Here is a 26,325-nt window from a genome sequence, read left to right as displayed (position 1 = left end):
TTTAAATTGGAAGATATAAAAAGCAATGTTTAAAAGTATGAGAAACTCGAAAACTTATCTATTTGGCAATGAATTCTAACTTCTTAATTTTGTATATATTGTACTTTGCCCCAAGAAACTAAAATCTCTGGAGCTCTATTTATCTAAACACTGGTCTTGCTTTATTAGTGAATAGTCTCACCATCACTCCATTCTGTCCCGCCGCAATTTTTCTACCAGAATCTATGTTGATTACCCTAAAATATTTTGCATATACTGACTGCCTCCAGCCAGTACCTTATTTCTGCCTGTGTGAGTTGTTTTTCAATAATGGATCCTTAGTTCTTATAATCTGAGTATGGATTATTTCCCACAACTCTCCCCGTGGCTTTATTTTAGACAGGGAGCCTCCAGGAATACATCTTTTCCTATGATTCTAAACTTCAATCAAGATAAATGCAACATCACTGGTTTGTGTCACCTGACTTTGGTCCCAGGTGTAGTCTTATTTGTCAACCACTGAGTAATCTGCTCACAGATTCTGGCTAAGAAATCTGCATCTAGTCAGATTCTATTCATCGAAAGTTTCCATTATTTTTAAAGAAATCAAATATTTTGCATACCATATCTGTCATTTCTTGAAAAAAAGTGAAAACTGATCTAGATTCTTCTTCAATAGGGATCTTAATTACTGTAAGTATTTGAAAACATCACTTTTCTGGTCTTTTTGAGCTCTGGAGTCCAGCGATCATATCATCTCCATAGTCAGCACTGTGCATATTCATTTAAAGTATGTGCTTTTATGCAAGTACCTCAGATATATGTTTTCAGTACTGTGAATACTGAAGAGGCAAAAAGCAGTTTATTTTATGCCTATCCTTTCACTCTCTAGCATAACACTTTTTATTTGTATAGTTTTTAGTTTTAAATACTAGGTAAGTGATGAATAATTATCTCCAAATTACAGATGAGGTTAAGAGACTTATACTCTAGGTCACACAGAAGAGAAGAGACAGAACCATAATTCCAGCTTAGAGTCTATGATTGCAAGTACAACATTCCTTGTAAAATACTATTGTATGATCTTCCCCCTCAATGAGACAGAAAATTTGAGGTTTACAAAATTAATTAAAATTATTGACTTGGAATATTTGTTGATTGCAATCACCAAAGATTTTTCTACTACAAGCATTCACTTTTTTAAAAGTAAATTATAAGTTAAGATTCTCTTTTTAAAAAAATCCCAGAACACCCCCAGGCAGTGGTGGGTGCACATAGTCCAGTGGGAGGATTGCTTGAGCCCAGGAGTTCTGGGCTGTCATGCACTGTGACCATGAGGTGTCCACACTAAGTTCCACATCAATACGGTGACCTCCTGGGAGTGAGGGACCATCAGGTTGCCTAAGGAGGAGTGAAGCAGCCCAGGTCAGAAATGGAGCAGGTCAAAACTTTCATGCTGATCAGTAGAGGAACTGTACCTGTGAATAGCCACACTGCAGCCTGGGCAACATAGCAAGACAGTCTCTTAAAAAAAAATCCAGAACAGAGAACATGTTATCTTGCCAATTTAATTTTTTTTTCTTAGAGACAGGGTCTCACTCTGTTGTCCAGGCTGGAGTGCTGTGGCATGAATGTGGCTCACTGCAACCTCGAACTCCTGGCTTCAAGCAATCCTCCTGTCTCAGCTTCCCAAGTAGCTGAGAGTACAGGTGTGTGCCCCATGCCCAGATAATTAAAAAAAAAAAAAAACATTTTGTAGAGATAGGGTTTTGCTATGTTGCCCAGGTGGGTCTTGAACTCTTGGCCTTAAGCAGTCATCCCGCCTTGGTCTTCCAAGTCATTGGGATTGCAGGCATGAGCCACTGTGCCCAGCCTAATCTTTGTGCAAAGATGTTAGGGGGCAGAGGGCTGGCAATCTCCTGGGGATGATATGCAGAAAGTCAAACACCACTGTGATGGTTAATACTGAGTGTCAACTTGATTGGATTGAAGGATACAAAGTATTGATCCTGAGTGTGTCTGTGAGGGTGTTGCCAAAAGAAATTAACATTTGAGTCAGTGGGCGGGGGAAGGAAGATCCACCCTTAATCTGGTGGGCACAATCTAATCAGCTGCCAGCGAATATAAAGCAGGCAGAAAAATGTGAAAAGGAAAGAGGGGCCTAGCCTCCTAACTTACATCTTTCTCCCATGCTGGATGCTTCCTGCCCTCAAACATCGGACTCCACATTCTTCATTTCTGGGACTCAGACTGACTCTTCTTGCTCCTCAGCTTGCAGACAGCCTGTTGTGGAACCTCGTGATCATGTGAGTTAATACTTAATAAACTCCCCTTTATCTATATCTATATCTATATCTATATCTACATCTATATCTATATCTATATCTGTATCCTATTAGTTCTGTCCCTCTGGAGAACCCTGACTAGTATTAGTCACCACCCTTGGGCACAGAGGCCATCTGGCCAGTTTGAGTGGTCCTGACAAAAGGCACCTCTTCCCCTGCAGGACTCAGAATTGGAGCCCTGCCTGAGGGTGAGGGAAAAGGTACCTCTCCATTTCATTCCATATTATGCCTCTCAAGTTCCAGCAGCCTTTCTTGTGGACACTCCTGCCACACTGGTCTTTTCTCTGGGAAGCTGTGCCTGACATCCTCAATGAGGTCCTGATTCCTGGATAAAAACCCAGTGAACAACTGCAGGAGGTGACTCTCCACCAATAGTATTTGCTAACATCACCTGCCAATTCTGCATCTCAATGCTCAGAGACGATTCCTAAAACTGTGGAAGCCATGGTGATGGGCATGTCTTGCTTATTTTCCTCTGTCACTCCCCTTCTACTGGTTGGTTCTAATAATATTTAGCAGCTACTCAACAGTCCAAATTCCAATTCAAAAAAGAAACTCACTACCTTACCATAGCAATCAACAATAAACATTTCCAATATTAGCATCATCCATGATCGTCCATGAGTATTTGCTGACTGCTTACTACATGATAGTTTCTGCTAAGAAAAACACGCTAAAGCTTGATGCTAAGATCCGGAATCAAAGGTTTTGTTAGAATGGAAATATATTCCACAATAACTGTGCCTCCAGGTGGCCTAAACTCCTCATCATAGATACAGCTAAGATTCTTGCAGTTCCCACCCTTTTTATAGAAGTAGGTGTTTCTAATAAGCGACTGTTACAGCTATTATATGCTGAAGTCATGCAGGAAAATTACCCAGGTCTATATTTCCTCCTGAGCACATGCCATAAGATTGTTGAACTAACCCCAAACATGTAGTATCTGCGGAGGTTAATAGAATATTTTCTCTATAAAATTGAGGTCATAGCTCTTGCCTCTGACAAGCTTTGTTTTCTTGTGCAAAACTGTCGTGACTTGCAGATGTGTAGTACTAAAAATGATAATTACAGACAAGTAATGGTCATTATTTCACATAAAATTAATGATTTAATGCAAGTGAATATAGAAGAAACATTTTAGTAGGAGATTTGTGTTCCAGAGATGATGTAAACCTTCTGGCTTCTGCGGGCCATCTTGGGTAAGTCACCCGGCTTCTCTCAGCCACTTTTTTCATATTCAGATCTTTGCTGTCTATTCGCTCATAATTCTCAAATATGTATCTCAAACCAAGACATTTCTGAGAATGAGACTAAGTGTTTTTTTCAGGTTGGGTTGAAAAATCCATTTCTCATGGTTCCAAAGGCTGGGAAGCCAGCATCAAGGTCCTGCAGATCCAGTGTCTGGCGAAGCCCTTCTTCCTGGTTTGGAAATGGCTGCCTTCTCCTTCTATCCTCACATGGCAGAGAGAGGAAGAGACTGTGAGAAACAGAGGAAGTACTCCAGGGAGTTCTGCAATGTCTTCTAAAAGGATGCTAATCACATCATGGGGGCTCCATCTTTGTGACCTAATCACCTCCCAAAGGCCCCACATCCTAATACTGTCACATGGGAAGGGAGGGTTTCAACATGTGAATTTGTGAGGGGACACAAACATTCAGTCCATGGCACTAACATACCCAACACCAGAATCTGAGTGGAGAGTTTCATTTGGGTGATATCCCTTCAGTTCATGTAAAGCCCTGAACTCTCCCTCCTATTTCTCAGCTGCTTTTCCTGTTTTCTCTGCCATGGTGATGCTGCTGCCTTCCACTCAAGTTATGAGGTCAGGGTCCCACAGTTTACCATCTGCTTCTGTCACTCATCTCGAGTTGGTCACAAATTCCTACTGATGATACCACACAAGGTTCTCCTGGGCATGTCGTCTCCTGTCTTGAAAACATATGGTCTTAGTCCAGGTCTTCATTTATGCCTTCGTCCAACATTTCCTGTTTTACTTTCTTTCATGCTGTTCTCCATGGTGGTGATTAAATAAGCTTCCTAAAATACAGAAAAAATAATACTATTTGCTTAAAAACTCCCCATTTTTTCTCCATTGCTCATTTTTTAAATAGCACATTTTTGTTATTGTGGCAGGATATGCATAACACAAAATGTACTGTCTTAACCATTCTGAGTGCACAGTTCTGGGGTACTGAGTCCATTCACGTGGTTGTGCAACCATCACCACCACCCCATCTCTAGAATGCTTTCCATCCTTCAAAACCGAAAATTCATACTCATTAAACAATTCCCCACTTCTGTCTCCCCTCAGTCCCTGGCAACCACCATTTAACTTTTTGTCTCTGTGAATTTGACTATTCTAGATGTCTCATATAAGTGGAGTCACACATTGTCTTTTTGTGACTGGTTTATTTCACTTGGTTTAATGTGTTAAGGTTCATCCATGTTGTGGCACATTGCTGTGATTTGAATGGGTCACCTGGAAAATCCAGGTGTTACCAATGTGGTACTATTAAGAGGTGGGAGTTTTACACGGTGATTAGATCAAGAGAGCTCTTCCATCGTGAGTGGGATTAGGTGCCCTTATAAAAGGAGTTGATGAAGGAGTTTGTTCCCCTTTTGCCCTTCTTCCTTTTACCATGTGAGAACACGTGCTCCTCCCTTCTGGAGGCTGCAGCAATAAGGCCTCTTCTTGGAAGTAGAGAGCCACCCTGAACCAGATGCTGAATCTGCTGGCATCTTGATCTTGGACTTATAGCCCCCAGAACTATAAGAAATAAATTTCTGTTCATTATAAATTACCCAGTTTTTGGTATTTTGTTATAGCAGCGCAAGCAGACCGAGACACATATATAAGGATTTCTTCCTTTTGATGGGTGAATAATATTCCATTGTATGTGTACAGTACATTTCAATTATTCTATCATCCATAGGTGGACCTGAGAGGTTGCTTCCATATTTTGACTATTGTAAATAATGCTGCTACGAACATGAGTGTACAGAAATTTGGGTCCGTGCTTTCATTCCTCTTGGGTATATACCCAGAGGTAGAATTGCTGGATTGTATGATTCTATATTTAATATTTTCAAGAACTGCCATGCTGTTTTCTGCAGCTGCTGCACCAGTTTACCTTCCCACCAACAGTGCTCAAGGGTTTCAATTTCTCTACATTCTTGCTAACACTTGTTATTTTCTGTTATTTATTTAGTTTTTTATTTTTGATAATAGTCTAATGAGTGTGAGGTTGTATCTCATTGTGGCTTGATTTGCATTTTCCATTATAACTAGTGATGTTGAAGATCTTTTCAGGTAGTTACTGGTCATTTGTATATCTTTCTTGGAGAAATATCTATTCAAGTCCTTTGCCCATTTTTCAGATAAGATTTTTTTTTTGTAATTGAGCTTTAGGAATTCTCTATATATTCTAGATATTAATCTCTTATCAGATATGAGATTTTCAAATATTTTCTCCATTTCTGTGAATTGCCTTTTTACTTTGTTAATAGGGTCTTTTGATGCATAAAATTTTAAAATTTTTATGAAATCCAATGTCTAATTTTTCTTTATTGCTTGTGTCTTTAGTGTCATACCCAAGAAATCATTACCAAATCTAATGTCATGAAGATTTTATCCTATGTTTTCTTTTAAGAGTTTTATAGTTTTAGCCCTTATATGTAGGTCTTTGATCCATTTTGAGTTGATTTTTATATATGGCACCACTTTTATATATGGTGCCCACATTAATTTTGCATTTGGGTATCCAGTTTTCCCAGGAGCATTTGTTAAAAAGAGGTGAATCTTCTTTCCACATTGAATGGTCTTGGCACTCTTGCTGAAAATCATTTGACTATTATACACAAGGGTTTATTTCTGGGCTCTCTGTTTTGTTCCATTCGTCTACATGTCTTAAGGGACACTTAATGTCTTAATTTGGATACTGTCTTAATACCAGTACAACATAGTTTTGATTCCTGTAGCTTTGTAGTAAGTTTTGAAATCAGCATACATGAGTCCTCCAGCTTTTTTTTTTCTCAAATCAAGGTTTACTTGGCTGCTTGAGATCCCTTGGGATTCTATATAAATTTTAGGATGGTTTTTTCTATTTCTACCAAAACTTGTGATTTTGTTAGTGACTGCATTAAATTTCTCAATCACTTTGGGTTATATTGACATCTTAACAATATTGAGTGGTCCAATCTATGAACATGAATCTTTCCATTTATCCTTGTCTTTAATTTATTTCAGCAACGTTGTATAGTTTTTTTTTTATTTGAGACAGAGTCTTGCTCTGTCACACAGGCTGGAGTGCAGTGGCACGATCTTGGTTCACTGTAACCTCTGCCTCCTGGGTTCAAGCAATTCTTCTGCCTCAGCCTCCTGAGTAGCTGGGATTACAGGCATGTGCCACCATGCCTGGCTAATTTTTTTGTATTTTTAGTAGAGACAGAGTTTCACCATATTGGCCAGGCTGGTCTTGAACTCCTGACCTTGTGATCTGCCCACCTCAGCCTCCCAAGATGCTAGGGTTACAGGCGTGAGCCACTGTACCTGGCCTAGAGTTTTTATCATGCACATCATTAAGTTCTTTAGTTAAGTTAATATGGGTATTTTATTTTTGATGCCCTTGGAAATTGAATTGTTTTCTTAATTTTATTTTCAGATTGTTCATTGTTGTGTATAGAAATCCAACTGATTTTTGCATATCGATTTGTAATCCTATTTCATTGCTAAATGTGTTTATTAGTTCTAGCAGGTATTTTGTACAAGCTTTAGGGTTTTCTATATATATGATCATGTCATCTGTGAGCAGAGGTAATTTGACTTTTTCCTTTCCAAATTTGGATCTATTTTATTTCTTTTTTCTTGTCTGATTGCTTTGGCTAAAACTGCTAGTACTATGGTGAACGTATGTCATGAAAGTGGGCATTTTTGCCTTTTTCTCTAGCTTAGATGAAAATATTTCAGTCATTCACTATTGAGTATGTTTGCTGTGGGTTTTTTATATGTTATGTCTATTATGTTAAAGTAGTTTTCCTTTTTTTTCTAGTTGTTGAGTGTTTTTATCATGAAAGGATGTGGAATTTTGTCAAGTGCTTTTTCTGCATCGGTTGTGATAATCGGTTCCTCCTTCAGTTTTGTTAAGGGGGTATATTAGATTGATTGATTTTCATATGTTGAACCATTCTTACAAATATCACTTGTCATGGGTTATAATCTCTTTAATGTGCTGGTGAATTTGGTTTGTAGTATTTTGTTGAGAATTATTGCATCAATATTCATAAGAGATATTAGTCTGTCGTCTTTGTCTGCCTGTGTTTTCAGAGTCATGCTGGCCTCATGGAGTTAGGAAATGGTCTTTCCTCTCAACTTTTTGGAAAAGATTGCAAGGGTTTGGTATTAGTTCTTTGTGAAATGTTTGGTAGAACTCACCAGTGAAGCCATCAGGACTGGGGCTTTATTTTGTTAGATGTTGATTCTTTATTTAATCTCTATATTAGTTATGGATATATTCAGGACTTCTATTTCTTCATAATTAAATCTTGGCCAGTTTTGTGTCACTAGTGATTTATCCATTTAATTTAGGTTACCCAACTGATTGGTGTACATGTGTTCACAGTACTCTTATAACCCTTTTTTTTTTGGCTGTACCATTGGTAGGGATGTTCCCACTTTCATTTCTGATTTCAGTAATGTTAGCCTTCTCTCTTTTCTTAGTCCATTTAGCTTAAGATTTGTACATTGTTGTGAATTTTTTTCAAAACAGCTATTGGTTTTGTTGATTTCTCTGTTGTTCTTCATTTTCTATTTCATTTATCTCTGTTCCAATTTTTATTTTTTCCCTCCTGCTGGCTTTGGCTTTAGTTTGTTCTTTATCAGTTAAATTGTTGATTTGAGATCTTTCTTCTTTTTTAATGTAATGGTTTATAACTGTAAATCTCCCCCTTCACTTTCCTTTCATTGCATCTCACAGTTTCAGTAGGTTGTGTTTTCACTATTATTGTCTTGTCTCAAGATATTTTATTTCCATTTTGATTTTTCTTTGATCCACTGGATTTTTGAAAGTGTACTTTTAATTTCCATAAATTTATAAATTTTCTGGTTTTCTTCTCTTATTGATTTCTAAATTTATCCTGTTGTCATTGGAGAAGATATTTTGCATGATATCTATTTTTAAAAATACATTGATACTTAACCTGTGGCCTAACATATGGTCTATCCTGGAGAATGATCCACATGCAATTGAATGTACTTTCTGTTGTTGAGTGGAATGTTCTACATATGTCTGTTAGATTTTATTGATTTATCCCTTTATTGCTTTTTTCCATACTTTCTAAACTGTATATTATAGTACTCAAGTCCTTTTGTACTCAGCTTAAAAACAAGGTTGTCTGAGACTCATATCTCACTAGACCCAAGCTCATTTTATGTGATAGTCACATGGAATCAGTTGCTGGCCTGCACACAACATGGCTTTTCATCCGTTATTGTCTCTACCCACGGTATCCTTACTTCATTCTCTACTCAGAACTTCCAATGCTTCTTTCAAGACTCAGAACAAAAGAGGGAGAATGTGTGGACCTCTACAGGCTTCTTTGGATTCCCCTCCTCAGCTCCTTTAGCACTCTCTGTCACCTACCTTATGTGTGTATCACACTGGATTGTAAATATTTGAAATGTCCATACCTTTTAAACCTAAAATAATTATCAGTGCAAATACTAAATTGGCTACATAATTAGAAAAGATCCATTTTCTGAACTGAATTACAGAATTTGGCAGTCATTTCATGGTTAGCTCCCTAAATGACCACCCTCAATTGGTGAAAACTTCCAAGGTAGAGACAGTACTCAATCAATAGAATTTTCATTGTTTCTTCTCTGTCCACAGCTCCCCACAGCCCTTATAGCACAAGGCAGACACTAAATCACTACAGAAAAGTGGAAAGAATCAAAGGCTGAATCTCCATCCTGTTGTCTTCTCTGCTCAGAGCTTCTGTGGACATGCACATGTGTCTTCTGGTTTTCCTGCCCCCTTGATGAAGGACCAATGGTGTTTCCATTGCTCATTGTGTTCAAGGAGGGAGGGCTTAGTTCTGCGAGTTTCTGGGGTTTTATTTGATGAATTCATCTGCTCATTGCTTACTGATTAGAAATTTCTGTCACATTGTAGGATAGCTGAGAGTTCAAGATTATTGGGGCTATGGGCATATCATTTTTGTTCCATTTAAATTGCTATGAAATGGAACATTAAGCTTGGCATAGTTCACATTTCAATATCATTCTTAGCTGTCTGAAACTTGCATAATTAACCATCGTAAAATTTGGTCAGCTATATAATCAGTCAGCTGCAAAAGGACACCACGAGCAAGGGAGCATCATTGGAGCCATGGCATATATTGTATGCTGTGGACAAATACTACTTAACATAAGAAAGCACACAAACGTGCAGGACAATCTTACTTCATTGTCTCACAGGACAAACCCAACTGCTCTTCAAAACGGGTCAAGGAAAGCAAGATGGAGGAGTGCCACAAGGTTATACTTATTGGATGAGATTGGGCATGTTCAGGGTGGTATGGGTATGGACAAAATTATATTTTTCATGAGTTAGTGTTGATGATGCATGTGCTGCCAATCTTTCTCTCCCTCCTTGGGGCTCAGATTCCAAAAGATATACATGACTGATTTTGATATTCATGCTAGCTACTTTCTGGTAAAGGACGGTGAGAAGCAGGGAGCCAGCTGGAAGTTTTCGTTGATTTGGAATTATCTGTAGTATCAAAAAGACAGAATCCACATGTGCCTGTCATTGTTTAATTGGTCTTTCCTCTTTTGTTCTCCTTATACCGTCCCCTGCCACGAGTCCTATCTCCATTTCTGTTACATGAGGGAGCATCCTAGCTTCCACGATGTCCTTTCCTTTCCCTCCTCTCAGTAGGTTTGCAGCTTAGTTAGGGTCAATCCCTGGTTCTGGTTTTCATTTGACATGGCAACTCTGAATAAGAAGCCCTAGTAAAACTTGGCTCTTGTGATAACTCACAACATTACATGTGTGTTATGTCCTGCGGCCTGGATACTTCTTGCTATCTACTCTACATAAACGTGAAGCTTAGCAAGTAAAGCAACAGCAGCTTATTGTTTCTCAGGATTTTGTGGGTTTGCTGAGCTGAGCTGAGCAGATCTTCTGCTCCACTTGGTGTCAGCTGGGATTGCTCTTGCGTCCACCTTCAGCTGAAGGCCTGGTTGGGTCTGGCACTTTCAGAACAGCCTCTCTCACATGCCTAGCCATCGGTGTTGCATAAGAGCTCACTCTTCCTCCAACAGTTTCTACTTGCTTCCTCAGACAGTAGTGACAGGGGCCCAAGAGAGTAAAAGCAAATGTTTTCAGTCCTGTTAAGGGCTAGACCTAAAACCCGCACCAGTCCAACAACTCACAAGTTCAACCCCTATATAAATGAAAGGAAAATAAACATAATTCCTTGACAAAGGGGGAGCATTCACACACAGAGGAGGGAGAAGTTGTTGGAGCCCATCTTTAAAGACCACTGACCACACTCCGGTTCAGTTCAGACTTCTCAGAAACACCCTTACAGGGTCCTGTGGACCACTAATCCCAGGATGAGTGTTAGAAAGGGAAGAGTGTTAGGGCTGGCTGTGTATGAAGCCTTCACATGCCTCACACCCAAAAACTCAGGATGAGGTTGAGCCCCTCTTCCTTGAGCTGCCACCCTGCCAGATGTTGCTTCCACTGCAACATGAACAACGCTAATTGCAAAGAGTTTACTGGGATATTTTTTGAAAGAGGACCTAGTTTTCACTTTGATTAAACTTCTTATCCCAAACCACAGGTTTTCCCTTTATCAAGAAGACCTGAAGCAAAGAGAGGGTGGTGATCTGTCAAGTAAGGACGCTACTCTTACCTTACACCTTACATGGTATTGCTTGGCTCTTCTAGTCATCAGAAACACTTTTTGCTTAGGTAAGTTGCCCAGTTTCTCTTGGCCTCTTTTCTCATGTATAAAATCAAGGAATTTGACTTACATCCTGCAAAACTACGAAAAACTCATTTTATTTTCCAGGTTTCACCTTAACAGCGTAGTCAATCAACTGGATGTTTTTGTTCAAAGTCTTCATCCAGCTAACTTTGACCTCAATAGAGAAACATGGGAGATGACTGGCTGAATAGTTTATTTTTCCCACAAATGCTTTAGCATTATATAGACATGGATGTAGTGTGCCCTCAGGCATCATAAGGAACTGACAATTTTTGGTTTTGAAAAATGAACTAAACCTGTCCTGATAATTTTGCCTGGCACTGCAACTCAGTGAATAATTCAGCTAATTTACACCATAGTCATTTGTATATTATGAGTGTACATGCTTTGAAAGTATTTCTGTACCTTTGCCATATTGCCTATTAAATGTATTCTGAAAATAGATACCATGTGTGAATGTAAGTCCACGTTTAAAGAGTATGTGAATTGACACCGTGGGACCTCGTGAGCAATCTTTGCCACTTCTACAGATTATTTTTATATGGCGATGATTAGGAAACAGACTCTCCTTTTTAAAGGTTTTGAGAACAAACTTCTCTCAAGTTGAATATATATGTCTGGACAAGAATAAGTTTCTTGGTTCTACAGTACTGTTAAACTTTGTACTTATGTCTTTATAATCTATCAACTGTTTAAAATTTTTAGGGTTAGTTTAATAAACATCCTTGAAGTGTTCACACTAGTTAAGGAATTCTGTCAGCTGCTCCCTCCTGGGGGTGAGAGTGAGTGGGAGAAGGTGGTGGCAGAGAAAGGAGAGGCATTGCTGACTCCAGCCCGGAGCTCAGGGTCCTGCTGTTTACTTTCTATGTCCCTGTCCCGGGGCGTCTGACACAGAGAAAGTGCATAAGATGCAGGAATGAATCACTGAGTGCCTGGGCTTTCTTATCAGAACCTGTATAATTGGCACAAGTACAGAATTAGTTTCTCCTTGGACATGTTGCCTACTATGTACACACATGTCAAATATTTTGTTCAAAATGTTTTTTCTCTTCCATGTTGTCATTTTGTATTGAAAATTAACATCTGTGTCATATTGTAGGTGACATGTAACATTTTTGTTTTGCCATCTATATTTTCTACATTATAGGTGATTATTTTGCAATAAAAATGTGATTGACATATTCACCAAAATTATCCTGACATCAGCTAGCAAACATGCCTGCTGATATGTGGCCCCAACCTGTGTCATGTTCTCCATAGCCAGTATCTACAGCAAGGTTTTCATAGAGATTTTCTAAGTTGCTTTTTTATAGGCTGTTATTTTTTCTGACTTTGATCTTTATTTATTGGTACAAATTGTCCCTGACATACCATGGCTGGACTTATAATTTTTCAACTTTACTAAGAGTTTATTGGAAGGTAACGCCGTCGTAAGTCAGGGAGCATATGTACCACAATTGGTTCAGCTTACTATTATTTGACTCTAAAGTGGCTTCATTGGAGTATTGAATGCATCTTTAACACACTTCATTTTCTTCTTATGGTGGGTTTATGGGATGTAACCCATTCAGAAGTTGAGGAGCATCCGTATATCTAAGGTGTTCTTACTCATGGGAATATGCTCGTCACTGTGCAGCCCCTTCATAGAGTTCCAACAAACTATCCACAATGCAATTTTAATACTGTTTTCAGAATTATTTTGTATATCTGGACATAAGTCAATTTTCACAGAAAGAACATTTAGATTATCATAATTTGGGCCTTTTTGTATTTAATTTCATACAGAAAACATAATGCATTGCAATAAACTTGCATCTTAAAATGACAAAAGGCCATATTCTCAACCCCCTTTTCTCTTTTATTTAGGTCAGATTCCTATCACTGTGGCTTATGTAATAAAATCTGTTGTTGCCACAGTCCTGTGTCACTCTTTCCAATAACCTACAGCCCATCAGTCTCTCTGAGAAGGCTGTCCTATAGCAAATTGTTAAATCCTTTCAAAAACCAAGAAAACATGAAAAATAAATGCAAAAGGAGAAGATAGCTTAACTCAGGCTGGTGTTTGCATGATCGTGGAAATTCATGTTATGTTGTTTGGAATTTTGAACAGGGAAGTTGGAGGATGGAAACGTGCAATCTTCTTAGATGGTGAAACTAACTTGTATCAGGAATTTATACCAGGTGAGGCATTGAACTGAGCTGGATTTCTATACAACAACCTGGGAAGTGAGCCTGCCAAGAGGATGAACACCTAGGTAATGGACCTACAGTTCACTCAGACTCAAAATAAGGATTTAGGCAAGTGTTGTGTTGCTACTATTTGTTTTCAGTTACTCCCACAAATGGACAGGTAACCACTCAGCTAGAGATCCTAGGGTGGCTGAGAAGGACCAGGAAGGCACAAAAATCCCTGTGGGAATGACCAAAGGAGTTTTCCCATGGGCTCTTATACTGAGAACTTTACTCCTTTATAGTCTGAACAGCAGACAGCTCGGTGGTCAAAGGAAACTTCCCCTTCTGTGGAAAGGACTCCATGCATGTGTCTTTGTGCCTCTGCCTGGTCCTTCATCTCTGTGTGTGGGTACCTTTCTTCCCATCACAATCATCCTCTGGATCACATACTACACAGGACTCACAAGGGTGCAGAGGATCAGGGATGCTGGAAATGTCACCCAACAGCAAGGTGATAGAGTTCCAGACAGAATTTGGTTGGTACTTTCTATGGCTCATGTCTCTCAGTTTTCTGCAGTCCTTGCTGAAGTTCTTAATCCAGTGTCTGGAGACCTCCAAGGTGTCAAATGCATGCACATTTAAATTTAAATTCTAGGTGTAAATAAAGGTAATTTCTAGATTTGCTTCCATCTTGATTTTCCATGTCATAGTTCTATTCAATTAGCATAAGTAACTCAGAGGTGACAGTCATGTAGAGAATGTACTGATGGGTGATTTTGATTTTTGTTATTTTCCTACAATGTTAAAGACCTGGAAGCTTTTAAATGATAGTAAAAAGTGCACAACCAAAAATTATTGTGATTTTTTTTGAGAAATGATGCCATTATTTCACATGAATGCTCTACTTAAAAATAGAGGTAGAGAATCCAGGGAAAAAAAGACCCAGGAAGGTAACCTTTAATTTGAAATTGGATGCATTGTGATACTTGTGCTGTAAAAATCTGATGGTGTATTAATGTCCTCACATATATTATCTGAAATTGTACCTTTCAGTTATAATGGCTGTTCCAATAACATAATAGCCACTCACCTGTAATTATAAGTTTTCAAAGCCTGAAATGATTCCAATTGTTTTCTCTGTAGTTTTCATGTACAATGGCTTTGTGCAGCTACAAGTTCCAAAAGGCTTATTTCAACTTTCTCTGTTTCCATCTATTGTATCATGTCACAGTTTAAATTAGAGTTGGGTGCATGCAGAACCCTGGGGAGAGTACCAAGGGCGTTTTCCAGATGAAACTTCAACCTTGAAGACGTCAGTGACGTGTGTCAGCCATCCCAGCACTCACCTACACACATCGAAGTCCCATTTTCCTTTTTAATGGATTTAGCTCAAATCCTGTGCTTCTGTGTCTCACAGTGAAATATCCCCAGGCCAGCCCTCATTTGACCCCATGAACAGCCCCTCAGAAGGGGGCAGCTTCTGTGGGTAGAGAAGGGAGCTCAATAATAACGTCTCCTCCAGGCTGGAAGGTTTCCCTGTTCCCAGAGCACATGTCAGAAAAAAGATGGGAAGGAGTCTTTATCAGTTTAATAACCCTTTTCCTCCTTCACCTGATTTCTGCATATACCCCCAATTCTGCAACAAGAAAAAGTGGACATTTCAGAAGAATCCTGGAGAGAAAAATGGGAAGGGAGCTCTGTCCAGGTACCAGAAACTCTCCCCAGGAGGTCTCTTGGGGCTCAAGCAGCTTCCTGAGTATCCCCAGTAAAGTCGTATGAAGTGATGTGGGGCAGGTTGAGGGCTGGAAGGAGGGCAGACAGGACTTTTTTGGTGTGATTAGGTGAGATGAAAAGGGTTAGCTTGTGGCAATAGCATGAGACAACAAGTATTGTTTCCCTGTCCTACTGACAGTGGGTAATAAGCATATTGGTGTGCAGGCACACACACTGCACATACACGCACTCACACACATTCATGCATGCATGCACACAGGTGCTGAATATTCCACGTAGCTAAATTCAGCTTGTCACAACCAAGGACTCATTCCCTTTTGACTGTCTCTCTTGACTAATGTGTCAGATAAGGGGTTTGATTCTGCACTTAGCTGGAGGGATCGCTCTGGGTACTTCTTTACTGAGCCCCAGTTTCCTTCATGTCAAATGAGATGATGGTCCCTACTTTGTAGTGTAGGGACATGGTCTAACTGTGCACACTCAATATCAGCTCCTGCCTTTAGAAGAACCTGTAAATGTGCAGGTCTCCCCCTTTTGTCCTGCTAGCCAGCATTTATGCAGAGGAGCTATTATTTTTCATGTTAGTGCCTCTCTTGCAGAGTAGTGGCAAATAACAAAAGAGGGAATGAATTAGAGCTCCCAGCACCCTGTCAGGCTCAACAAAAGTAGGTTTATTTATTTAAAATTATGATCATGACTCGATGAGCACACTGGGAGGGCCTACAAAGCATCCTAACTCAGATCATGCTGGCTGGTTACATCGGAGGCCAGGGGCGAGAGGGACTTGGTGCTATTTTTCTATCATTCAAAAAAGTTGAAACTGCTATTCCTTTACCTCAACCTCCCCAAACCAGTCATGCTTTCTACAGCAGAGGGAATCCCAGATTCACTTGGGCTTTTTGTGAGTAACTTTGAAGATCTTCTTGCAAAAATATTTAAAACACAGAACTATTTTCCAAAACTGAAGTTGAATCGTGCTGTCCCTTTGTTTTATTACTTGATTTTTTTTCACAACACAGCATAGACTGACTTGTTCCCATGTCAGTGCCACATTCTAGCTCATTCTTTCAAATGGCTGCATGGTTTTCTATTGTATTTCTAATATAATGTATTAACTATTCCTACATTGATGGATGACGTGTTTCTAGCATTGCCAGGAACCTTGGAAGCTGTTGATGAGGTGCAATAATACTAATCAGGTGTCACAGACTAGGCAGCCAAACCTGGCTCCACCTGAGTTGCCTTGTTGACCACTCTTTGAGGGTCTCAGAGTCTGTTCCTCCTTCTGTGGAGAAAAGACTTAGCTCAATAAAGAGAATTAGTCCCAGGTTTGTAGGAGGATTAAAATACAATAATGTTTCATCAAGAGCTTTGAAAATTAAAGAGCAAAGTGTTGTTATATCATGACTGATCACAGCTAGTGTATTCAATAATGACTCCATTCTTTTTTCCAAACTTGTCACCTGAAAACGGGAGAGAGAGTGTTCAGAATAAACTGAGCCTTTCAAAGGCAGGCATGAAGTTGAAGCAAGCCTGGCTGGTGGGCATGTTGCTAAGTGCCCTTGGCAGCTCGAATTTCTCAGAGCACTCCTGCCTCTCCCATGGAATTCTGCAGCCCTGGGTCTGTGTCTGCCCAGGGCTGGCTTCAGTCAGTCCAATAGGCTTTCATTCCCCAAGTGAATCAATACCGAGAGAGTGATTTTCAAAGGGCTCAAGTCATTTGTAGTCTATCTGCATCCAGAATGTTATTTCAGCTTCTTTCCCACAGAGCAAATATCACCAGAGGGAAGACCGTATCTTTTTCATATCTACACAGAAAAAAAGGGACAGTTTAGCACCCTCAGTAAAAGATACAAAGATTTGAGGGTTTGGGGAGTTTTTATGTTTTCTGCCCCTGAAAACTTAAGAAAAGTAAAGCCAAAGGGCAGAGATGACTGGAATGGCAATTGCAGTTCTTTTCTGAATTTAGTACATGCTTGACATGGTAGACTTTCAGCAAGACTGAATACCTAGTAGGGGCTAGTCTTAGCTAGTTCCTTGCTGTCTCAACAGACTTCGCAAGAAAAATCATTTTTAATTTCTCACTATCCTTATGATGAGTTTTAGGCAAAGAACATAAAATAAGCATGCACACACCTGGATGAAAAGTAAAATCAATTAAACACAAGATAATTTTGTCTATATGATGCCATGTAGGCCTGTGAATTTTTATATCACACATCTATTGACCAACTTTTGCATTTTTATTAAGAGAGTAGAAAGCAAATATTGACAGACACATAATACAGGCAATATTTGTATAATGCTTCTTTTATTTTGTACTGTAATTCTATAAGCATTTTACAAACCTCAGTGTGATTAAGCAACTTGCCCCTTAGTGAAGAGATAGGAAGCGAACAGTGTGTTTTAGAGCCATTCTTTCTGGGATTGGAGCAGGTTCTCCTTCCACCTAAGGCCACAGGAGGGCCATGTTGATATAGACACAAATACAGTTCAGCTTGTGTCCTTGCCATTTCCGTTTTTATTTAGACTGGTAAGATCTGAGAAGTGCTCCTTTGTATTATTTTAATTACTTGTTGGAAGATGCACGTCTAAATCTCTTTTGAATAAACATAGCTGCATACACAACCAAGTCACCTTCCCAAGTCTTAAGAAAATATGTACAGTTCTGTGTATAACCCTATTGCTTGTGAGTGTACTATTCATAGCAAGAGTCCTGTTGATAGGAAGTGTGCTTGATTTTTAAATAGCAATGAATCCAGCTGCCTAATAGTTTAGAATTTTAATAAGAATTGAAAAACCTGGGCATTTCTTGAGCACCAGGCATTTTCACATACACTCACTGAGATCCTATGCCCTGGTGTATTAGTCCACTTTCATACTGCTATGAAGAAATACCCGAGACTGAGTAATTTATAAAGAAAAAAAGAGGTTTAGTGGACTCACAGTTTCACATGGCTGGGGAGGCCTCACAACCATGGTGGAAGGTAGAAGAGGAGCAAAGGCACATCTTTGATGGCAGGGAAGAGAGCGTGTGGAGGGGAATTGCCCTTTATAAAACTATCAACCATCATATCTCATGAGACTTACTCTCTATTGCAAGAACAGCACAGGAAAAACCTGCCCCCATGATTCAATTACCTCCCACTGGGCCCCACCCACATGTGTGAATTATGGGAGCTACAATTCAAGATGAGATTTGGGTGGGGTCACAGCCAAACCATATCATTCCACCCCGGCTCCTCCCACATCTCATGGTTTCACATTTTAAACCAATTGTGTCTTTCCAACAGTCCCCCAAAGTCTTAACTGATTTCAGCATTAACTCAAAAGTCCACGGTCCAAGGTCTCATCTGAGACAAGGCAAGTTCTTCTGCCTATGAGCCTGTAGAAAACAAAAGCAAGTTAGTTAATTCCTAGATACAATGGGGGTACAGGCATTGGGTAAATACAGCCTTTCCAAATGAGAGAAATTGGGCAAAACAAAGGGACTACAGGCTCCATGCAAGTCTGAAATCCAGCAAGGCAGTCAAATCTTAAAGCTCCAAAATGATCTTGTTTGACTCCATGTCTCACATCTAGGTCACGCTGATGCAAGAGGTGGGTTCCCATGGTCTTGAGCAGCTCTGCCCCTGTGGCTTTGCAGGGTGCAGCCCCTCGGCCTGGCTGATTTCACAGGCTGGTGTTGAGTGTCTGAGGCTTTTCCAGGCACACAGTGTAAGCTGTTGGTGGATCTACCATTCTGGGGTCTGGAGGACAGAGGCCCTTTTCTCACAGCTCCACTAGGCAGTACCCCAGTGGGGACTCTGTGTGGGGACTCCCACGCCACATATCCCTTCCACACTTCCCTAGAGGTTTCTCCATGAGGGCTCTGCCTGCTCTGCCTGGACACATAGACACTTCCACACATTCTCTGAAATCTAGGGGGAGGTTCCCAAATCTCAATTCTTGACTTCTGTGCATACACAGGCCCAATACCACGTGTAAGTTGCCAAGGCATGGGACTGACACCCTCTGAAGCAATGGCCCAGGCTGTACATTGGCCCCTTTTAGCCACCACTGGGATGCAGGGCACCAAGTCCTGAGACTGCACAAAGCAGCAAGGCCCTGGGCCAACCCACAAAACCATTTTTTCCTCCTCGGCCTCATGGCTTGTGATGGGAGGGCCTGCTGTGAAGACCTCTGAAATTCCATGGAGACATTTTCCCCTTATCTTGGAGATTAGCATTTGACTGCTTGTTACTTATGCAAATTTCTGCAGCTGTCTTAACTTTCTCTGCAGAAAATGGGTTTTTCTTTTCTATCGCATTGTCAGGTTGCAAATTTTCCAAACTATTATGCTTTGCTTTCCTTTTAAACATAAGTTCCAATTCCAAACCATATATTTGTGAATGAATAAAACCGAATGCTTTTAAGAGCACCCAAGTCACCTCTTGAATGGTTTGCTGCTTAGAAATTTCTTCCACCAGATACCCTAAATCATCTCTCATGGTCAAAGTTCCACAGATCTCTAGGGCAGGGGAAAATGCTGCCAGGCTCTTTGCTAAGACATAGCAAGAATCACCTTTGCTCCCATTCCCAATAAGTTCCTCATCTCCATCTCAGACCACTTTGGCCTGGACTTCACTGTCCATATCATTATCGGCATTTTGGTCAAAACCATTCAACTCATCTTTAGGAAGCTCCAAGCTCTCCCACATCTTCCTGTCTTCTTCTGAGCTCTCCAAACTGTTCTAATCTCTGCCTGTTACTCAGTTGCAAAGTCACTTCCACATTTTTGGGTATTTTAATAGCAGTACCCCACTGTACCAATACCAATTTGCTGTATTAGTCCATTTTCATACTGCTATGAAAAAATACCTGAGACTGGGTAATTTATAAAGAAAAAAAGAGGTTTAATGGACTCAGTTTCACATGGCTGGGGAGGCCTCACAATCATGGCAGAAGGTAAAGGAGGAGCAAAGGCACATCTTACATGGTGGCAGGCAAGAGAGCATGTGTAGGGGCACTGCCCTTTATAAAATCATCAGATCTCATGAGACTTACTACCACAAGAACAGCATGGGAAAAACCTGCCCCCATGATTCAATTACCTCCTTTTGGTCCCTCCCATGAAGTGGGGATTATGGGAGCTACAATTCAAGATGAGATTTGGGTGGGGACACAGCCAAGTCATATCACCTGGTGTTATTTACACCAGCCTATTTTAATGATGCAGAAACTGAGGCTTATTGGGGTGAGATAATTTGCCCAGTGACAGTTAGAATGAGGTCCATCATCTAAGAATTTAGTCTTTTAAATTTAAAGCTCATACTGTAATATGTTCCTTGTCTTTCTCTTGCAGATAGAGTGAGTTTTGGGGTTTATCTCTTTAAACACTTTAATTATATTTAACAGCTTTGGTGACATATAATTCACATACCATACAATTCATCCACTATGTACAATTCAGTGGTTTTCAGTATATCCACAGATATGTACAACAATAACACAGTCAATTTTAGAAGATTTTCATCACGTTATGATATGGGTTGTCTGTGTCCCCACCCAAATCTCATCTTGAACCATAGTTCCAATAATCCCCATGTGTCATGGGAGGGACCCAGTGGGCGGTAATTGAATCACGGGCGCAGTTACCTCCATGATGTTCCTGTGATAGTGAGTTCTTACAAGATCTGATGGTATTATAAGGGGCTTTCCCCCCTACCTTTGCTCTGCACTTCTCCTTGCTGCAGCAATGAAGAAGGACATGTTTATTTCCCCTTCTGCCATGATTATAAGTTTCCTGAGGCCCTCTAGCCCTGTAGAACTGTGAATCAATTAAACCTCTTTCCTTTATAAATTACTCAGTCTTGGGTGTGCCTTTATTAGCAGTATGAGAATGGACTAATACATTTTTTAAAAACTTCAGTTTTTACAAGTGAGAAAATTCAGTGCAAAGGATTTGTTCAATGTTATACATAGGAAAATCTTTGTTTTCTATTGTGTTCTAATTTTATAATGGATGATTAAATAAAAAAGAGCTAAAAAATCACAGCATGGATTGCTTGCTGGGCTAGAGCCATTGATATTCATGTTCTGCTCTGGAAGGAAGCATAGGATATGGTGGCATCAGACTTGGGCTAAGCTGGAGGCTGGTGCTCTGTTTTCCTGTAGTTCTCAACAGTTACCTCTGGGGCGTCTTCTCTCTGCACCTTGGTTGCTTCATTTGTAAAAAGATTTTGTAATACTCTGACCCCAGCAGTGCCTCTGCCATCCCAGCACCTGTTCAGTTATGATGTGCTCATGATTACCTACTCAGTGTTGCTAAGTTCCAGCTTCTTTACATTCATAGTTTCCAGACCCCTGGCATCTGTGAGATGGTCACTGCTATTACTGAATTATAAATCAAAAGTCCCCATTCAGTGACATAACACTGACTTTCCCAAGTCTTCACAAACAGAAAGTGATGGAGACTGAGTTTGAACAATCCCAGGATTGTGTCTACATTACATTAAAATAAATAGATTCTAGGTATCCAGATAAGAAAGAAAGAATCATTAAAATTTGGTGAGGCAACAGGGTAGGTATTCATAAGCTATTTACTTGGTTTTTTGAGTCCCATTAGTAGGAACATAATATATTTTTTTAAACATTGGGAAAACAAGAGTACATATGCTGTTTCACAGGCTTGCACCCGAGTTAACTGTGAGTACACAGAATGACTGTAATGTCCAAAAGGCTTTTTGTGTGTGATTGAAACATGTTGAACACTTAAGCTAGATGAAAGGGTTATTTGGCATTTACCTTTTGTCTCTTTTAGCTCTCTTGTATGAAGCTTCTTATTTGATTGATGTTTGGCTGTCTGCCATGTGGCTGTGGATCTTGAGAATGTCACAACTGTTTGGGTAGACTCTGTGTTCTTGGTTCTAATTAACTGAAACACCCCAGCCTTGACTTCAAGTTCCATTACCCCTTGCACTTTGGTGCGCGGGCTTGCCCCTGCCTAGCGGGAACTAATCAACCAGCCAGCATATGTGCTGGGCAGACAGGGCCTGAGACAGGCACGGGTTGTCTTCTCTTATGGATTGCCCCAGTTAGACCTCATTCTGGCTGCCTTTCCCCCTCGGAAGTAGGGCAGGGGTGATAATTAGAACTGTGCATCACAATACGTGTCACATCCTAGTGTTATGGCTCTGCTTGGCATAGTTGCGAGCAGCGAGGCCTTTCTTTCAAAATTCTGCCACCTCTCAGATCACATATATTTCAGCCTTTGCACCCCTCCCTACCTCTCCCCAGCAAAGGCTCCACTCCTTTGACCAACACAATTTAAATTCTGATCTGTCACTTGTGAGCTAAGCTAATTTTGGTGAGCTACTTAACTTTCCTGAACCTTATTTTCCTCATCTTGGAAAAGGAGGTTTGCTATGTAGGTTGAAAGAAATATAAAAGCCATAACGACATTTCAAAAACACTGCCTATAACTTAGTGGGTAGTTCACAAATATGTTTTCTAATTCACATCCTTCCTTTCTTTTCCTTGTTCTAATATATCCTAAAATCCTACTGTCATGAACTGCTCTCTAATTTTGCTGTCAGATTTTGCCACTACTTAAAAATCTGGGTAATGATCATGATTGCAGTTAGTTTTCCTCTTTATCTCACAAAGTGTTGGGTATCAAGAGTTGCTGAATATGTCCTGTGCCGAACATGTATGTCCTCCTGTGCAGACATAAGTGTCCAGGCTATGATGGTCATCAGCTATCTATATTCAGGTGTTACCAGAAGGGAAGGATGACCATCATTGAGAACAAGCTTTTACCCCAATCTAAGGGGAAATTGGGGAACATTTTCTGCTCCAGGAGTGCCTGTGGGAGAGTAGGAGCTTCAAGAGCCACACCTGCTGAGGGGGTACACTATAACCTATGGGTGTGTCCAGCTATGCACATTCTGGTAACTGTAGAGTCTGTTCCCACCCTTGCCAAGAGCTCTTGCAGGAGGGGTCCACAGACAGGAGCTGTGAGAAAATCCTTGGAAGTGCTGCTGAACCCAGCTGCTGGGTCTGCGAGGTAGTGTGGGGCTGGACGCTGTCCTGTGACAGTAGCCACTGAGATATGCCACCAGGAGTTGCTGTGTGACGTTTAAGGATAGGCACCGGCTGTTTGGCATCCTGAGAAGAAAACGGACTGTGCTACATTTTTGGTAATGTTCTTGCTGAACAGAGAGAGAACAACATTTTTTTTAGCGAGATATATTATGGAATTGGTAGCCCAGAAGCTTCTGGCGGGTGCTTGAATCAGTTATCAAGAAATAGACACCTGGTCCTTCAAACTGCTGGTACATTAAACACTATTTCCATGCCTTCTATGAGTAAATAAAATATAAATAAATGTACATATATACGTATATATTATGTATGTAAAATAAAATATACTATCCAGATAAAAAAGAAAATCTTATTCCAACAAATATTTTTTGGAAAGATCTGTCTGTTAGGGAAGATAAGAGAATACACAGCCAGTCTATTTTAGTGTGAGATGGTGGTCTATAAAGAATGCAAGCTGGGAAGGGGGAGAATAAATGGAGCAAAGGAGGAGAAAAGAAAAAGAGATATTTAAGAAAGAGTCTGAACTTTTCTAAGAAAATGAGCCCTTGTTCGTAGCAAAAAAACCAGAGAGTGGCTGTGGGCTCCATACAGATTTTACGAAAACAAGGCAGGGAACCCCTGATTTTTTTTTCTTACATCGATTTGTTGTGATTTAGAAAAATGAGTATTGAGAAAATTCCATGCTTAGAAAAGGTAATACCCAATGCTGGCAATTATACAATGAAATGGACATTCATACAGTGCCAGTGGCAGTATAAACTGGCACTGGGATAGACCTTTTGGAAAGCAATTTGGCAGCATAGGTCAAAAGCTACTAAGTGCACATTGTAACTCAGGAACTATATTTGGATTTTTTTTGTCCTAAAGAAATTATCCAAAAACATGGCAAAGCTGGCATTTCTGTGTGCACAGAAATGATACTGAAAGATATTTTTCATAATTTTTAAGAGAAATAAATTGAATATTCATCTATACTGGAATAATTAAGTAAATACCATGTCTACTCATTGGGATTTTAAGCAGCAACTTAAAAGAATATATAGAAGTGTTGAAAATTTTTATGATTTTATGTTAAATGAATAACTAAATGACATACTAGAAAATAAACAAATTTATGCCTATTATAAAAATGGAATTTTAAATTAACCCCCAAATTTTAAATTCATTCCATGTGATACATTTCCCAAAGTCTTTAAGGCAGTGCTTCTGAAAACTGTATTAGCTGCAGAGTAGCTTCTGTTCATGTTTTTAGCTGATGGAAACCTAATTCTTGGTAAGCTAATATACCTCCCAATCTTGGACTGGTTATTGGAGATAGAAAATGTAAGAGTACTTGTGTTTTGAAATTTACCAAAAGATCCAGCAAGTCTAGTCCTAAGTATCTTCCAAAGCATGAGAAAACACCACCACATGTCCACATAAAAACTTGCATGTGAATGTTTATAGCAAGATTATTCATAGTAAACCAAAAGTGGAAATAACTCAAATGTTCATCAACTGGTGAATGGATAAACAAAATATGGCATATCCATCCATACAATGGAATGTCATTTAGCAGTTAAAAGGAATGGAGTATGATGCATGCTACAATGCAGGTGAACCTCAAAAATATGTCAAGTGCAGACAACCAGAGGCAAAAGTCCAATCCTGTATGATGCACTTTATATGAAATGCACCTGTAGGACAAAAATATAGGGATGTAGAGTAGATTAGTGTTTGCCTGGGTTGGATATGAAGAAAAAATTAAACTCCAAAGAGGCAAAGGGATTTTATTAGAATTTTGAGAATGTTCTAAAACCGGATAGTGATGCAGTTTGCGCCATGTAGTAAATTGACAAAAATCATGAAATTGCACACTTAAAATGAGTATTTTATGGTATTCAAATTACACCTCAATAAAATTGTTGCATAAATCTGCTTTAGTTATCTGATATAGTCAACGTTAAAATTAGAATAAATTTTGAGATTTTCCTGGAGCATTGAGGAACCTGGTTTAGAACACTGTGTGCTGGAATAAGTGCTTTTTGCAGAAATATGAAGGTTCTTTGGTTTTCTGTCTCCCACTGCTCATTTAACTGATTTTTCACAAGTATCCATGTAAAACTCTGCTTCCTAGCCCATGGTAAAGCTCAGGCAGCTGAAACATGGAGGGATGGGGTGGCTGGTCATTCTGAGGGTACCCTGCAGAGCTGTGATGCAATCTCAGCTGCATCAAATATGCTCTATTTTAAGTTACAAAGCCCTTCAAATTACAGAAAAGCATCCAAAAGGATACAATAGATTTGTTAAAACTCACTACTCAGATCTAGGAAATGTTAACATTTTTTCAATTTTTGTGTTATATTTTTGAGAAATAAAAATATGCAATTTGGCAAAGGCACTCTCCTACCACATTTCTCTGCCTCCTCCCACTGCACAGGTGATCACATGCTGGAAGTTGGTGTTCACTTTTTCTGGGTATGTTTTTATAATTTATCTCATGTGTGCTTCTTTATAACTTGGCATTTTCACTGTTATAACTTGGCATTTTCACTGCTGGAATGACAGATTCCCCAACTGCAGGAAGCTCCATCTGTAAACATGTGTCAGGCCTCCACCAGCCACAGTCTCCAGGCTTTCTAGTCAGGGCTGCAGCTGGCTGCAGCTCAAGTATCATTTCTTCCCACAGCAAATGGAAAATCTAAAAAGTAAGTGAACTTGCTTCTCACAAGCATCTCACTTTTCATCATGAGGAAAAACATTAGAAGTCTCCAAAAGATTTAACAAACCTAATCCTTTGCCAGCTTTGGGTTACATTTTCACACTCAGCCTAGGTTGGACATAAAGATGGCACTGAAATTCTTACTTCTGATGGACATACCCTGTACAATTGCTTGCCTTGAGTGTGGGTGCAACCTGGGATGATGATGTGTCACTCCTCTGCATAGGCTATAAATCAGTCACTGTTGAGTTACTCAAAAGGGAGACCATTCTGGGTGGGCCTTCCCTAATCAGAGGAGCTTTTAAATTAAGATG

General features: G+C 39.8%; 1 long non-coding RNA gene across 2 annotated transcripts in view; it reads left to right on the top strand.

Moving 5' to 3' along the window:
* The window catches only part of LOC129060304 (uncharacterized), a 151,216-nt gene extending 145,952 nt beyond the window's left edge, over positions 1-5,264 (top strand). For both annotated transcript variants that reach the window (XR_008526900.2, XR_008526899.2), the window contains exons 6-7: positions 2,229-2,285; positions 3,652-5,264. This is a non-coding gene — a long non-coding RNA (uncharacterized LOC129060304). The remainder of the gene's footprint in view (positions 1-2,228; positions 2,286-3,651) is intronic.
* The last annotated feature ends 21,061 nt before the right edge of the window (positions 5,265-26,325 follow it).

The sequence above is a fragment of the Pongo abelii genome, chromosome 6 (genome assembly GCF_028885655.2).
Source record: "Pongo abelii isolate AG06213 chromosome 6, NHGRI_mPonAbe1-v2.0_pri, whole genome shotgun sequence".
Lineage (NCBI taxonomy): Eukaryota > Metazoa > Chordata > Mammalia > Primates > Hominidae > Pongo > Pongo abelii.
Note: the sequence above shows the minus strand (reverse complement) of the source record. Positions and strands in the feature narration are given on the sequence as shown.